General features: G+C 49.6%; 1 protein-coding gene across 2 annotated transcripts in view; it reads right to left on the bottom strand.

Moving 5' to 3' along the window:
- HSPA12A (heat shock 70kDa protein 12A) overlaps positions 1–15,116 on the bottom strand; it is a 194,121-nt gene that overhangs the window by 45,386 nt on the left and 133,619 nt on the right. The window contains exon 3 of one of the 2 annotated variants that reach the window (XM_012001119.1): positions 12,434–12,587. The exons of the other annotated variant lie outside the window; for it this stretch is intronic. The gene's annotated coding sequence lies outside the window, so the exon portion shown is untranslated. The remainder of the gene's footprint in view (positions 1–12,433; positions 12,588–15,116) is intronic. 2 annotated transcript variants of the gene reach the window in all.

Here is a 15,116-nt window from a genome sequence, read left to right as displayed (position 1 = left end):
TGATCAGACATTGGTAATGCTAAGGAATTATTATTAATAGTATAGTTACATAATTTTTAAAAGAGTCCTTGTCCTCTAGGGATACATTCTCAAATGTACAGATGGAACAATAGCATTTCTGGGATTTGTAGCAGAGTAACAGGAGAGGGAAGGGGCAGGGATTAAACAAGGTTGGCCATAAGTTGATAATGACTAACACTGGTGACAGATTCATGAGGCTTCAATATAATATTTGCTCTGCTTTTGTATGTTTAAAACTTTCCATAATAAAATAATTGTGATTTGAATGTGCCAGTTACATGGAAGCTCCAGGAGGGCAGGTCCATGCTTTTCTTCTGCTGTCCATCAGAGCACCTGGCCCATACATGGTAGGTGCTCCACACATATTTGGCAGAGGAATGGACAAACCAATAAGGATATGAGTTCATTGAAACCTACACATGTGGACTCTGAAAGCTTGGGAAGGTTCTGGACCTGGGTCTCAGGGTGGGTGAAGGGCTCCCATCCAGTTGGCTTCTCTGGGGCTGAGGCTGGTCAGCCTAGTAGACTAAACAGCCCTTAGAGGAATCAGAATTTCAGCAGGCACCCACTGGCCCCCTCGCAGATGACAAAACAGATGTCCAGCCGCCAGCTGAGCGGCTCCCACTCTGGGATGGGCTCCAGCCAGGTCTCAGATACAGGGCCCACTGGTCATCAGCCGACAGCTCCTAGACTTTGTAGCCGCTCTATGAACCTAGGGCCTCAGAGGAGTCAGGGGGGCATCCTCCATCCCCTGGTGGGCCCCTCCATGTCTGAGAAACAGTAGGGCCTGCCCCTGCAGAGAGGCAGGATCACTTAAAGGACGCTGACATGTCCATTTGCTTTGTCCTTCAGATTTGCTGAGATCCCAATGCCATAAGGGAGGGGCAAGATGTAACAGCCTTGGCATCTTCCCGTGGTTCTCACCCCAGACAGGAATGGCGAGCTGAAATGCTGATGTCAGATGCCACCCTGTGACCCTCTGTACTATAAGCACAAGCTCTGAGTCCTCCCGAAAGGCGGGTGTGTGTGTGTGTGTGTGTGTGTGTGCATGCTCCTGCTGGGGACAAGGACACTGGGTTTTCTGCTCAGGCCCCAGGTTGGCCTTAGCATTGGGATGAGTGGAGGGGGCAGGCCAGGCAGTCATACGTGGGCTGCAGGCCAAGGGGCATGTCTCCTAGAACCAGGATGGCTTTGGAACAGGAGCAAAGCCAAAGTTGGCTCTTCGGCTGCTGCTCTTTGAGGAACAGAAGGAAAACAAAATAGCTCCTGAGAGGATGAAGAAAGTGGAGGTGTGGAGGTGTGGATGTTCGTGAGCCTGGGGACACCGCCTCACCTCCCTCTGTGCCCCCTCTCCCTCCATGAATGTGAGAACTGGTATTCTCAGGGAACCCGTCACTCTTCAGCAATGAACACAGGAGCCAGTGAAACTCTGAAATAAACACCACCCCCCACCCACCATTTTCCAAATTCCTTCACGGGGTCAGATATTCATGCATTTTTTGTTTACTTTTAGGTTCTTCTGAAGTTTATTCAAACTCAAATTATTAATTCAAAACCACTAGAAATATACAAACCCAGCACTCTATCGCGAAACCTATCATAGTTGGCACTCACTGAATGTGTATTTCATGCATGCGAAGAGCCTTACAGGTGTATCTCATGGGATCCTGCCCTGTGAGGAAGGTTGCTGTGAATTACCGTCATTATTCCCATTCTGTGGATGACAAAATGAAGCCTAGAAGGGTAAGAAAGAAGCCTACCTCCTTAGTCAGGATGCCACCCAGGTGGACTCAGAGCTCTCTGACTCCAAGCCTGCACACCTGCACGTGCCCAGTGCCACCAAGGCATCATCTCTAACTACGAGACAGGTGTGAATGTAAATCCCCATTTCACAGATGAGCAAATGCTGGAGGAAGTCAGGAGTCACCATCACAGGGCAGCTCCTGGCTGTCTCCGTCTGCAGGCTCACGAGACTGTGTGGTGTATTCTTTGGTCTGCAGAGCTCTGTTTCAAAAACCGTAATTCTCCCTCAAATCCGAAGATCCAGGTAGAAGAGGCACATGTTGGTAAGAGAGGCGTTAGAGGTTCTAGCTCAAAGTCAGGAAAGCCTGAGCTCAAATCCCACCATGACCACGTCCTAGTTGCATGCCACTGGGTGAGCTATCTGTATCTGTAAAACCTGGCTCATGGCAAGCACCCAATACATTATGGATGTTATTTTGTTTATTATTATCGTCACCATTATCATTATAAAATCGTTCCAACTGCTGCTGAAAAAACGACTATGTGCTTACACGAGACAAGCAGAGCCTCCACCTTTGCAAAATGTCAGCAAATACATTTCCTTTACATTTTGCTTCTCCGGGCTTGTTAATCAAAGCTAAAAATTCCCACCAGACAGGAACTTGGCAAAGGGAACCTTCAGGAAAACTCAGTGATAGGAAACATGAGGGCCGGTGCTGCCAGGAGTAAAGGAGACCTCCGGCCCCAATTTCCCATCCAAACTGTCTGCTCACCCCAGGGAACTTTCAGAATAACCTAGAAGAACTTGAGAGGCCATATGACCACAGCTTGAGCCTTCCTGTATTCTACAGGGAAGCCCAGTCTCCATTCCAAAACTCATTGGGTCAATGTAAGGACTCTCTCCAGCTTCAAGGACAAGATTCCACCTGCCCTGGCCTCTGGAAGCTCTGGGTTTAGACTTCCCCAATTTTATCAGGAACAGTCTCGTGACTGTTCAGTCTTCAGAGGCCATGGCACAGCTAGTGCTGCCTGGACTGAGGCTAAAGAAAGGGCCGAGGCCATTCCAGGCCGATTGGTTTCCCCCTGAGCGGAATCTTTCACCTCCCAAACACTCACCACCTGTTCCTGGGGAAGGGAGAGGGAAGAGGAGGTGAGGGTCAGGAAGGTGAAGGTTCATCCTTCTTCAGCTAAACCCTCTCATGAGGGTTAGCTTCACCATCTTCAGGCAGGAAGGAGAACCCTTAGCCACCATGCCCTCCAAACCTGGGTAACTCGGGCACAAACCTTCCACTCTGTGCCAGTGCCCAGGAGGGCAGAGGCTTGAGCACTTTAAAAACCCCTCTGCAGCATTCCTTAATGGAAGAGACATCCCAAAACAGTTGTGCAGTTTGCGCACTGCACAAAGGCACCAACCTTGAGGGACATCTCTCCCAAGCAAGGCTGCACCTACCCAGAGGTAAGCATGCTATTTTCTTACCACAAAGGCATCTTTTCAAGCCATGAAGGGCTGCACTGCCTAGAGCGGGCCCCTTTTTTTGAACTTTTGCATCTAAAGCAGATTTTTTCTAATTCACCCAAAAAGTAGCCATGGCACTTAATGGTCAAAAAAGGGAAGAAAATGCTAGGTAAGGTACTAAGTTTCCCACAAGTAAAGCTCAAGCGGAGGCCAAGCAACCACTTAACTGAGCTCTAGAAGAGGAACAGAAGGTCAGAAAAACTCAGGGGTGTGGGGTGAGAACTAGAATTTATGAATCGACACGAGATTCACGGAACACTTGCTACATGCCGGGTGTTGTAGAGGCGGAGGAGCTGTGCTGAAGAGCAGCGGCATGGACCTCAGAGGGCTGGTTCAGACCTCGGCTCAGGTCCCTGCTGGTCTTGGTAGATACTGCCAAGATACTGCTGTGTCCACTCAAAATCCATTTCCCGCTTCTTAACTAAACCCCAATATTTACATTTGGAGTGTGATCCCTCCTGATAACGGGGCAGACCCCAAGTAATCTAAGCCAATCATGGCAAGCCTCCTCCCACTGCCAATGAGGAATGTGGGAGGGGGTTTGTGACCCACAGTCCTGACCGATGGGACATGAGGGGAAGTTGGCCTGGGGCTTCTGGGAGGAAGTGAGTACCCTGAGAAGAGGGTGGACGCACAGGGGAGTGAGGGGGCACCTGCAGCTGCCACCTCGCCACCAGCACACAGATGCAGCCACCACCAAAGGAACCTCCCTCTGTCCTTGAGGGGGTCCATGAGCTGCCAAATCAGCCTGCCGGGCCCCTGGACTTCCCATTCTGGTCATAATTTCCCTCTTCTATTAACGAGACAGGATTGGGTCTTCCATGCTTTGCAGCTAAACACTGATTCATAGTGGTGCAATCTTGAACAAGTTACTGAACTTCTCTGGTGCTTGGTTTTCCTTATGTATTAGATAGGGATAATAACAACTCACACCTCCCAGAATTAATGAGAATTAAATAAGAATAATGCAGGCAAAGGTCTTAACAAGTGTAGCTATTATTACTTACACAGAATCTCATTTTATCTGATTAAACAATCCAATGAGGTGGGAAACAGGTAGTTGTTAGCCCCATTTAACAGCAGAGAAGGCCGGGCGTGGTGGCTCATACCTGTAATCCCAGCACTTTGGGAGGCCGAGGCGGGCGGATCATGAGGTCAGGAGATCGAGACCATCCTGTGAATGGTGAAACCCCGTCTCTACTAAAAGTACGAAAAATTAGCCCGGCGTGGTGGCGGCTGCCTGTAGTCCAAGCTGCTTGGGAGGCTTAGGCGGGAGAATGACATAAACCCGGGAGGCAGAGCTTGCAGTGAGCCAAGATCATGCCACTGCACTCCAGCCTGGGTGACAGAGCGAGACTCCATCTCAAAACAAACAAAACAAACAAACAAACAAACAGCAGAGAAAACCACAACACAGAGATGTTAAGCATCTTTTCCAAATCACACAGCCAGCAAGTGCCTGTCACCAGCGCCTGAGCTCCTTGTCTGCACCACATCCCAGCCCTGAGGTTCCTGGACTCTGTGACTCCTGCTCAAGTCTGTACTGCTGGCAACTTGCAGCAAGGAGCAGTGAAAAAGTAAAGGGCTTTACTGGGAGTGGACCTAGGGAGTAAGGGCTAATGGGTAGGAGTTTCTTCCCAGGATGATAAAAATGTTTGGGAATTTAATAGTGGTGACAGTTGCACAATCTTGTGAATACTATAAACCAGTGCATTTTATGTGGTGAGTTTTATATGTGAATTATATCTCAATTAAAAACAAATCAAAGAGCTGTTAGAATCAGCCTTGTAAGGAGAACTGCCCCTGTTCCCTTGCCTTCAGGAGCCCAGCCTCCTCACTGGGAATGAACTCAGCCACCGCCACCCACTCTGGGCACCGCCCCCTCTCTCCTCCAACCTCTGTGCCTGGTAGAGTTGGCCACAGCTTTCTCCCAGGACCCATCCAGTGGTTAATCTAGCTGCAGACTCCAGACTCTCCAACTGGGGCTGGGGCAACAGCTGGCACTGGCCTCTCCCAGACACCCTGCTCTTTGGCAATGTAAGAACACAGGCACAGAGCCGGGGCAGCGCCCTAGTCAGACAGCTGCAGTTTCACCCTTCCCCTAGATGCTGGGAAGCTGGACAGCCAGAGCAGAATGGCCCCACTCCTCCCCAGGGCCGGACGTGCCATCCTGCTGGGGTGCTGCAGGCTGACTTGCTGGGGCTTCCCCTGACAGATCAGCTGTTTCAAGCTATGCCGGAATAAATGCTAGTGAAAGCCTCAAAACCTGCAGCTGTAACTAGCCTTCTGCAGACCCACCTTTGTCAGGAGGGCACACTGCACAGCATTAAAACATTCTGCTGTGTGACCGTCTGCACGTGCCAGCTGTAGCTAGCCAGGTCCCAGGTAGGGAGGTGTGCAGGAACCTGCCTAAGAAAATGCTTCTTCCAGGAAATAAAGGAAAAGAGAAGGCCAATGCTAAAAGGGGCTCCAAGGAGCTCTGGAGGAGGACAAGCCAGGACCACCCACTGCAGCCTGGAGGGGAGGCACGATGGGAGCTCCCAGGATGCAGGGACACCCCCAGAGGCTAAATGTTCCGCTCAGAACAGGCAGCTGCAGCACAGAGAGCAAAGACTTCCATGTCAGAAGAGAGGACACAAAGTCCTTCCAGAGACTTTTTAAGACCTTTGAAGTCTAAAATCCCTAATTACTTCTTACTTTGTAAGCACAAAATCTTCAATGACAGACTTACATTTGTACAAAAAGAATTAGTAAACTGGGTTAAGTTATTGATTAACTTTAGACTTTGCTAAGTATGCATGACAAAATTTCAAGGGTAACTAATCTTTTTTTTTTTAATTTACTTATTATACTTTAAGTTCTAGGGTACATGTGCACAACGTGCAGGATTGTTACATATGTATACATGTGCCATGTTGGTTTGTTGCACCCATCAACTCGTCATTTACATTAGGTATATCTCCTAATGCTATCCCTCCCTGCTACCCCCTTTCCACAATAGGCCCCGGTGTGTGATGTTCCCCTTCCTGTGTCCAAGTGATCTCATTGTTCAATTCCCACCTGTGAGTGAGAACATGCGGTATTTGGTTTTCTGTTCCTGCGATAGTTTGCTGAGAATGATGGTTTCCAGCTGCATTCATGTCCCTACAAAGGACACAAACTCATCCTTTTTTATGGCTGCATAGTATTCCATGGTGTAACTAATCTTGAAAGGAGTTGAAATTGCATCCCTAACTTCAGAGCAGTAAAGGGAGACAAACACACAAGACACTGAATGAACAATTCCTCCTGGGGACCGAATGTGCTAAAAGTCTTTTCCCAAGGAATCCACAGGTCACGGAAAGGCACCTCCCAAGTCTCCTCCACAGAGCACAGGACCCAGAGATCACCCAGAGCTCCCCACCTGAGGCCAAGCAGCTGTGATGAGGCCAGCAGAGCGCCCCCTCTATCCCACCTTTTTTATATTGTACCAAGCCAGCTCCTGGCCCAGAGAAGGCAAAATACTGACCATCAAATTTTGATGAGCTTTTGCATTTGAACTTAAAGCAAGTCAATCTCACTATAAACAAAACAAAACGAAAACCCGGGTGTGCGTGACTATAGCAGGGTAAGAGCAAACTAACTACAAACTCATCCTAATCCCCATTCCTCCCCTCCCCAGCACTGAAATGCAAATATGAGTCTCTCCAAACCCTTTCCTGAGCTGCGGTGGGGACAGCAGGCCTCAGAAACATATACACTCCAGGAAATAACATACACGCTATGTTTAGGGGCCCTGGGAGGCCATGCAGATGGCCCCAGCTGCCATAATATTCACACTCATCATCATGGGTGCTCACACACGCTGGTGTGTACATGCTATGAAAGAATGAGAGAAGACACGTGGCCTTCCAGGACCCCTTGTTCCAGCCCCGACACATCAGTCTCCGCAGTGCTTGGGTCCAGGGAATGCGACTTTATACCTCGTTACCATGCACAGATGGACAACTGCCCAAGTTCAGGCAAGGGAAGAGGTCTTGGGCACCCAGGGTGGTCTGTCTCTGTCTTTTCATTACTGCTGCCCCACAGACCTGTCCCTCCCAGCCGCAGGCCTGCCTGCTTCATTAAGCAAGGGCAGCTTCTCTGACTTCATTGTTATCTTTAACAGCTCCGTCTGGACCTCAATCAATCAGGGGCCATCTCCTCTGCAGAGAGGAATGCTCCAGAGAGGTCAGGTGCAGGATGACTAGCCTGACTTCCAGCAGGCGCACAATCCTCCCCCACAGAGCCCAGGATATCTGTGCCCAAGGTGCTGACCGCTGGGAGGTGACCACAGGAATGCCTTGGACTCGGAGAAGTGGGAGCTGGTGCTAGGGACACCCACACGAGCCCACGGCTCCAACCAACTCTTGTCTCCCTGCCTGTCACTCCACAGACCTAGTCTGGGAGGGTCCTGAATGGCATGGACACCACAGTGAGGACATTCTGGGTTAATGAACGAGAAGAGTTCCAGGAGCTGACCCTGCAACAGGAAGATGGGTGGTATGACCCGGAAGTTCATCAGTGGGACCAACCAGGGCCGATGTGAAACATCCCCTGCACCCTACACCCGGTGTGCCTGTCCTGAGCCCTCCTCTGCCCATCTCTACCCAGCTGTTATCAGTCTTATCTTGTGGACATGCATCACATGGGTATTTAATTCATGAGAATCTAACTATGAGATCTCAAGTCAAAACACAGCGGGATGATTTCAATTTAAATATTAAATCGAATATTAAAAAACATTGTAAATAAAAGCCCTGTAAAATTCTATTTTGCACATGGACTCTTCATAAGACACCATGGTAAGCGCCACAGGCGTGTTAGGACAGACTGACATCCCTGAAGGGGGTGGGGGAAGGTAGCTCCAGGAAGGTGATGCTTGGCTGGCTCCCCGAAGGGCAAGTTTGCTGAGTGAAAAAGGTGGGGATTAAACACCAAGCTGAAGGAACAGCGAAGGCAAAAGCAGAGTAGTGTGAAGAGCTTCCCAGAGAGCCTTATACTCTCCCAGCTGGTGTCACTGCCCCCAGGCTGTCCCCCTGGATCACATCACAATCACCAACATCATCACGTCACTCTCAGCCTCAAGCACCTACTGTAGCTCTCTATCTCCTTCATATTAGATGCAACTCTTTAACCAATCAGACTCCTCCATTACCCCCTAACCATTGCCCCCCATCATTCCTGTCCTCACACAACCCCCTGCACAGCTGTGCTCTCTGCCATCTGGAAAGCCATCTGCCATCCCTCAGGCCTGGCTTGTGCACTGTCTGTAGGGAGAGAGGGGCCCACTGACCTTCACGTGGGAGGATTTGACCCTCATGCTGCCCTCCAAATAGGCACAGCCCCAAGCTGCTCTTCCAGGGGCAGGGGACGGGGTGGAGGACCCCGAGTTAGCTGGGTTCTAGGGACACACCCAGTTCCGCCCTCACCAGCTCTGTCACAGACAGGACTCTGTCTCAGGCCTCAGTTTCTACAAGTACATACCAGGCTAATAACTGTCTCTCGCACAGGGCTGCTGCGGAGACCACAAGGGGTGACCAGTAAGTAAACTCCAGGACCGAGCTAGGTGAGGTCAGGTGCTCAGGAAGCACGGGGCCTCCCCTGACATTCATTCCTGAGATCCACTGCGCACACGTGCTGAGGTTGTAAAACTGAATCTCCAGCCTGAGGACCACTAAGCCTCAGGTGGGACCAGCAGCCCTGCTCCTGCAGTCAGCCTCTCCACCCATTCCTTAGATCCTAGCTGCTCCCAGTACCGAGCCACCTCCAAAGAGAAGGGCTGTGCTTCCGGGCCCATCTACCATCTTGCCCGATGCCCACCTGAGAGCCCCTAACCGCAGGGGGTCACCTGTGCCCAGGCACAGACAGCACTCTGCTGAGCCATCCACAGCTGCATGGCCCCAACAGAGGCGTATCGGGCAGCACTGGCCTGAACTTCAGAAAGACAGAGCTTGGGCTACTTTTCAAGCAGCCCTTCTGTACCTTGTACAGAGCCCTGCACCTGGGGAGGGCCCAGCCCATCTTGCTTCCTGGCTGTTTGATGTCAGGAAGCCACTGGATCTTGAAAGTGGCTTTCTTGTGGCTGGAGGCAAGGCCACAAGGGAGTGTCACAGATATTTCCAGGGCAGAGATGAAGAGAGAACACACACTTTGGGCTCAGAGACCAGAAGGCCACCACCACTCTCTCCCCATGGGATCTTTTATTAAAACTTTAAAAAAACCTTTTTATTGTTTTAAATGTTTCTGATACATTATGTTTGTACCTATTTACGGGTGCCTGTGAAACACGGCTGCATGTGTAGAACGTACAATGACCAAGACAGGGCACTTAAGGGCTATGGGGTTTTCACCAAGATTCACGATCTTTTGAGTCTCCATCTCCTCATCTATAAGAGAAGACACCCTTCCCCATGGTGCCGGATTTTGTGACAGCCCCTCTATGAGCTTTGTCCCAATATGCCTGGCCAGTCTGGAAGGCTCCCCACCAAAGGGTTAACAGGGGCTGCCTCTGGGTGTGGGGTCCTGGCTGTTTCCTCCTTTCTTGCTTTGGATAATATTTCCTATAGTGAACACGCAAGTCTTCTGTCATGGGAACCACAGATGTCTCAGGTTTTACCCCCAACCTCCCCAGGATAGTGTGGGGCAGAGGAGACAAGTGAGTGACGCTGGCTTTCTCCTATCCCTTCCTGTGGCCTCACTGGGTGCCCTGCAGCCCAGAGCCCGAGACTCCAACTGTTCCCAGCCATAGCACCGGTCCTGCCCCAGGTCTTTGCCTGCTCCTCAGTCTCCTCAATCAGGATCGCCAGCCTCTATCAGCTCCCAGTGACCACCTGGCCCCCAGACCCTGAAGGCCAACTCTCTGCCTGGCAGATCTCCCAGCGACACCATGGTGCAGGCTCTTTTTCTCAGCTCCGATCCCCAGAATAAGAACCAGAAGCCCTGGAGGTTTTGAGAGCTGCCCGGAGCCTCACAGTGAGGAATAGCAGAGCTGAGACTCGAACCCAAGAGCTGTTCCCACAATATCACTTTGCTTTACACAGAAAATACAGCGCAGGGATCCTGCCTGGAAGGGGCTCTCAGACTGCCCCATCCTGCCAGCCTCCTCCAGGGCCCAGGAGCTCCACTTGATGGGAATTGCTTCTGGCTTCAACACTTAATTCCCCAAATGTCCCCTGCCTGAAGTGAGCCAGCCTGTGTTGAGAAAGAAGTCCTGCCACCCTGTAGGGTGGGGAGCACTCTGCTAGGGTCCCAGGCCTCGAGCTGGGCCCCCATGGACCCAGCTCCACCTCTGAGCTTCCATCGTTAACATCAAGGTCAGCGTCCCGGTGTTGTTCAGTCGCCAGACTTGAAAACAAGCCTGAAGCTGGCATGGCAGTGTGCAAGGGAAGACTGTGTGGCCCCCAACAGGCTCGGGGCCCTGAGAGAAGGGGGAGGCGGGCAGGGGAGAGGCACCGGGAATTGTATGCATATTCACAGATAGAAAGGGTTCACAAATTCTCTCCAAGGAGGACACCAAATTCTCTCCAAGGAAGATAGGACTGGGGAGAGATGCAAGGACCGAGGAGCTTTGCTGGGAGGAGTGGGGCTGGCAGAGGGGGGCACTATCTTGGGACACAAAACCCAGAACTACTTCCAGCGAGTCACAGGGTGAGAGGGATATCCCACTGCTAGGGTGACTGTATTTTTGGCTTCTGTGTTTATGTTTTGCAGTTTATTTCTGCCTCATCGCTAATATTTCATTAGAAAGTGGCTCATCCTTCCCCCACCCTCTGCCCACACTCTAATATTTTGGGGAGGAAATCTTAAAAAGACCCCAGCTGCACTCAGCATGTTTGCTTGCTATCTTAAGGCCTGCCTCTACCGGAATAGGACTCCCTTTTCAGAATGCAACTCAGTTAGGAAGTCAAGTTTTTTATCTGAATACTCATTCAACACACAAGGTATATATATATAAAAAACAGGCCAAGTAGGACAAAGTGAATTCTGACATTCCCATGGTTCCCTCCTACCCAATCCCATCCTGCTGGCTGGTCTTCCCTCCCAAGAGCTTCAGGCTCTGTCCCCCGGCATGTGGTACTTTGTGATCTCACCACTGAATGTTTATCAAAGGCCCAAGGAGCGCGGTGTTGGGGCAGAATCTGTGCCTGTGATCAGCCATGACTTTGTGGGTTCAAGTTTGAATAAACTGCAAGGACCCCAAAGGAAGACCTACCAGAAGCTTCTAACATCTCTCAGCCTATTCCTTCCTCTGTCTCTGTCTCCCTCCTCCATCTCAGCTGCTCACTCTACCTCTCTCCCCACGCATGCATACACATTCAGAGTTATATATGCACATTCCCAGCAGCCTCCCCTGAGACAGGCCTGGCAGGACCCCACCAGCCCCAGCAGTAAAAGGTCCTTGCTGGGTCTCTGATGTCACCACCTACCACCCCCCTTGTGAGTGCTCCCCAAAGGGTTGGTGTCCTTGGGTAGACCATCCCCAATTTCCCACATGTCATTCTAGGGGTGCCTGTCAAACCACCAGGCCCAAGTTGGGGGCTGCCCCTCAACGTTCCTATCTTTAGCCCCTGCCCGTCCCCAATATCCCATCCAGACAGCCAGTCTTGGCTTGCTCCGATGAACGGCATGGCCCTACTGCCACCAGGTGTGCTCTCGGGCTCACTGTCACTTTCTAGGTTTCTGTTTTTTCATCTGGAAAATGAAGTTGGCTCACAGAACACTGAGAGCTCCCACACCTCCACCCTCCAACCTTAACTATTTCTCACTCTGACAATCTAAGTCACACTAACGAACGTGCCGACGACGGATGAAGACCCCAGACTGCACGGCAACACCGCCCTCAGATCTCTACAATTCAGTGGTTCCAAAACACTTGTGTTTTCTAAGAAGTAAAATCTGCCCCCGTCAAAAAACTGTGGATCTAACAAAGTGTTATCCCATTTTGATTTTGCCAAGAACAGACATTAAAACTTTTATTAAACCATCATCTGCTACTACATTCAATTCACAAAAGAAAGAAAACTAGGACTATATCAGTTACCTATTGTAATCCAAAATATTTTTAACTCCAAAATTTAGTGGGTTAAAATAACAACAATTTGCACAGAATTCCACAATTTGGGCTTTTCTCACCTGGGGTCAATTCATGCAGCTAAAGTCATCTCAAGGTTCAACTGGCATTAGATGGGCCAAGACAGGCTCACTCATCTCCATGTTCACCTAGACTGTCGGTCAGGGGCCTCAGTTCCCCTCTAGGTGGCCTCTCCAGCAGGACAACCTGGACTTCCTAAATAGCAAAGGACAAGTGAGCAAGCTCTAACACACTGACAGGCATTTTCAAGCCTCTACTGGCTTCCTGTTTGCCAAGGTCCTATCGGCCAAAACAAATCACATAGCTGTGCCCTGAGTCCAGGTAGGAGGAGATGACACAAGGGTGTGAGTACAGGCGTCCCCAGCTGATGATGATTTGACTTATGATTACTTAACTTCATGATGGTACAGAGGTGATACACATTCAGTAGAAACCATACTTTGAGGAGCGAAACAACTATTTTGTTTTTCACTTTCAGTACAGTAGTCGATAAATTACGAGATACTTTATTATAAAATAGGCTCTGTGTTAGATGATTTTGTCCAAGTGTAGGCTAATGTAAGTGGAGTTTTTTTGGTTTTTTTGGGAAAGAGTCTTGCTATGTCACCCAGGCTGGAGTGCAAGGGTGCAATCTTGGCTCACTGCAACCTTGGCCTCCTGGGTTTAAATGATTCTCCCACCTTAGCCTCCTGAGTAGCTGGGATTACAGGTGCACACCACCATGCCTGACTAATTTTTTTTTTTTTTTTTTTGAGATGGAGTCTCACTCTGTTGCCACTGTACCCAGCTAATATTTCTATTTTTAGTAGAGATGGGGTTTCACCATGTTGGCCAAGCTGGTCTCAAACTCCTGACCTCATGATCTGCCCGCCTCGGCCTCCCAAAGTGTTGGGATTACAGGCGTGAGTCACTGCGCCTGGCCAATTTTTGTATTTTTAGTAGAAACAGGATTTCACCATGTTGGCCAGGCTGGTCTTAAACTCCTAACCTTGTGACCCACCTACGTGGGCCTCCCAAAGTGCTGGGATTACAGGTGTGAGCCACTACGCCCAGCCTTGTAAGTGTTCTGAGCATATTTAAGGTAGGCTAGGCTATGATGGTCAGTAGGTTAGGTGGATTAAACGTATTTTCCACTTAATGGTATTCTTAACTTACAATGGGTTTATCAGGATGTAACTCCATCATAAGTCAAGGAGCATCTGTACCTGGAGATGTGATTTATTGTAGGTTATTAATTCAATAAGCTACCACAAGGACATAATGTCAGAAATTCTTTTTCAGATAGAAAAATTTAACTTTGTGCAAACCTAGTACACAGTCACCTGGGTAACTTCCTCAGTGACGAATGTAGGCTTCAAGCATCAGAAGCCATCATGAACTAGCCCAAAGTGGGGCATTTGGGAAACACAGCACTGATTACTGCATTCTTTCAAACTGAGCCAGAGGTGGCCTCAGAATCCTTCTTAACACAGCTCTCTACATAGCTTCTTCCCTATTGGTCAGCGATGTAGACACAATTCAAGTCTACATGCCATTGCTTATCTAAGGGTTTTCTTTTAAAAGAGGACACTGAAGAAATAATGTTTAACCCAAAGGAATGTGGCACCAAATCAAGTCTGCATGAGTGAAAGACTCCCTGATGGTGGAACTCCAGGCTCTGTGACCAGGGGGAGGTGTGGGGAGCCTTCCAGAGTCCTCAAACCACCCCCTCCAGGGGCCCATCTTAATGCTTCTTTCAGACAATGAGCCTCCCGGGGCAAGGGCCCTCACACACCCCTGCAGGTAGCCTATGACAAGGCGAGACATGGGACCCTCATTTTAGGCCAAATCTCACTAGTCCTGGCTCTCTGGGTGCCTCACACAAACATGGGTTGCATCTCAGCTCTCATTTCTAGTGGGTTCTCAGCCTCTCTCTGGCAGCACTGCCCCACCCAAGAACTGACAAGGGCCACCCTGCAGGCTCCATCTCTCCCTGCTCCAGAGTCAATGAGGAGCACGCTGGGAAGGTCACAGGAACCCACCCCCAATCCCTGGCTGGTAACAACCCCAGGGTACAGGCTGGGATACTGTCACTGGGTGGGCCCTGAAAGTCCCTCCCTATGGGGCATGGTCCAGGCCTTGAGATCCCCCACCATCGGAGGTGGGACCCTCTGCAAACCAGAGGATCCTGAATGACAAAATCCTCCCAAGTTGGAAATACTCTGCACTGACACAGTGGTTACATGACTACAGTTGATCTTTGAACAGCATGAGGGTTAGAGGCACCCACCCCCTGCACAGTTAAAAGTCCACATAAAACTTTTGACTTCCCCAAAACTTAACTACAAATAGCCTATTGTTGACCGGAAGCCTTAATGATAACATAAACAGTCAATTAACACATTATTTTATGCATTCATGAAATACCTAAATTCTTGATTTTTTCAATATTTCTAGGCTATGCAGTAAATTGTCACAAATCTTCAAAAAATGAATAAGTGGACCTGTGCAATTCAAGGCCATGTTGTTCAAGGGTCAACTGTACCTACATTTGTCAAAACTCATGGAACTGTACACCCAAAAAGTGTGAGTCTTACCTTAAGTAACTTAGACCTCAACAGACTAAACTTTATCAAAATCTCCCAGCAAGGAACCCCACCTACTTAGCCAGCTCCACTCCGCAGTATTGACCTTTCTGAGTACCTCGTGTGTGCCCTGTGGGTGTTTTTTGTTTTGTTTTGTTTT

The sequence above is a fragment of the Mandrillus leucophaeus genome, unplaced genomic scaffold, assembly GCF_000951045.1.
Source record: "Mandrillus leucophaeus isolate KB7577 unplaced genomic scaffold, Mleu.le_1.0 Scaffold65, whole genome shotgun sequence".
Lineage (NCBI taxonomy): Eukaryota > Metazoa > Chordata > Mammalia > Primates > Cercopithecidae > Mandrillus > Mandrillus leucophaeus.
Note: the sequence above shows the minus strand (reverse complement) of the source record. Positions and strands in the feature narration are given on the sequence as shown.